Genomic DNA, 1,665 nt, shown 5'->3' with positions numbered 1-1,665 from the left:
ACTTGCCACTGAGAATGCACATGTGGATCGAGAGGCAACCCAGCTCAGTGCTTTAAAAAAAAGAAAGAAGGAAAAAACATGTTCTGCGCTGCTGTTTTCCGTGAAAAATGCATCACAATAGCGTCTTGTTCACACTCGCCCTCAGAACAGACATAATGATGCGAGCTGGTGCTCATTATTTGCTTGCGTGAAGCTGATGTATTGGTTTTAGCTTTGTGATGTCAATTCTTAAAGTTCTTGATCCTTTTTCGTAAAATATATTTTTTTGTATCTACAGTACAGGACTTGTATTGGATTTAATGGTCGTCACCTCAGAGCTCACGCATAAAAAAAATAACATTTGTCCAACAAATCTACGCAGCAGCGAAAAAACAAACAATTGTGCCGTATGGAAAAGGACCTTGCCAAAAAGGCAACGCACATGCAAGTTTATTTTCCATCTTCTCTTTTAGCTATTTTTGTAGACAGTTTAATTAACGCCATGCCTTTCCTTTTTCCACAAGCAACCTCAAGGGAGCATGCTAATATTCTTCATGGGTAAATGGCTTTATCACAGTTGCTCTGTATTCAATTAATCAGAGTGAGGAAACCACAGAGAGGCTCGCACAAACAGAAAATTTATCAATGATTTCAAGTCTAATAAGATTGTAGACAAATCCCCGTCATGCACACATATTTACCTTTATATTAATGATAAGGCAGCATATTTGTCTCTCTTAGCTCCATTCAAAAAAATAATAAATGAGTATACAAAAATTCTGAAAGGAAACCGGTAACATTCATTTTATCAAAACGTTGTCATTAATATTGAATGAGAACCTCTACAGTTTAATTTTCTGTTCCTTACCATCTATTTCAATTTAGTCACTCAACGTCCTTCTGCGTGGGGCTGTAGAGACCAACAAAATGTATTCTAAGTCAGGGTGTAGAGTACACATGTTAACCAAAAGCCTTTTAGGAAAATGTGCTGCTTATTAGCTCATTTAAACACAGCATCCCAGAATGGCACTAACTCCACTGTCACTATTATCTCATTACTTACCGTAAATCAAGGAAATTGCAGCTGGGAGTTTGAAGGCCCTTAATATAAAAGCACCGGCAATGTTTATGATATAAATTCATGTTTTGTTGAAGGTTGTAAAATGACATGTTTACCAAAAAATGTACACTGACGACCTGTTGTCACTCCGAACGCGTAACTACGGACGGTTAGACGGTGGCTGTCAGCGTCTGATGTGATAACAAAAGCACCCTTTGGCGTGTGTGTAGAGCGTACTGGGGAGAGCAGCATCCAGACAGGACAGGACTTTTACCCAAGAGAGTGGGGTCCGTGTCCCGCGTGTGTCCTTAACTGTTCTGTTATTGCCGCGTGTCAGAGAAGCCGCTTTCTTCTTCTTTGACCGGCCTGTTTTTCCCGCATGTCATGGAACGGCTGCCCAACCACGACCTTTCCCTAAACCCAACCATCCCGTTCCCGCGAGTCATGGAGCTGTAAGTCCACAAACAAGCTTTTCCTTAACCTAACAGCGTCAAAAGGGACGCAAATAGTACCAACCAAACACGTCTAAAGGGACGTCAATAGTCCGACCAAGCACGTTTAGGTAAAGCGTGTCATATGACACTAAAGGAGACTTTTATTGTCAATAACGACAACAAAGGCACCTG

The 1,665-nt window shown here is 40.8% G+C and overlaps 1 long non-coding RNA gene across 1 annotated transcript in view; it reads right to left on the bottom strand.

The window, feature by feature from the left end:
- LOC116705568 (uncharacterized) overlaps nt 1-1,665 on the bottom strand; it is a 16,099-nt gene extending 14,434 nt beyond the window's left edge. The window contains exon 1 of the long non-coding RNA XR_004335959.1: nt 1,561-1,665. This is a non-coding gene — a long non-coding RNA (uncharacterized LOC116705568). The remainder of the gene's footprint in view (nt 1-1,560) is intronic.

Source organism: Etheostoma spectabile, chromosome 17, assembly GCF_008692095.1.
Source record: "Etheostoma spectabile isolate EspeVRDwgs_2016 chromosome 17, UIUC_Espe_1.0, whole genome shotgun sequence".
Lineage (NCBI taxonomy): Eukaryota > Metazoa > Chordata > Actinopteri > Perciformes > Percidae > Etheostoma > Etheostoma spectabile.
This window is presented reverse-complemented; position numbering and strand designations above follow the sequence as displayed.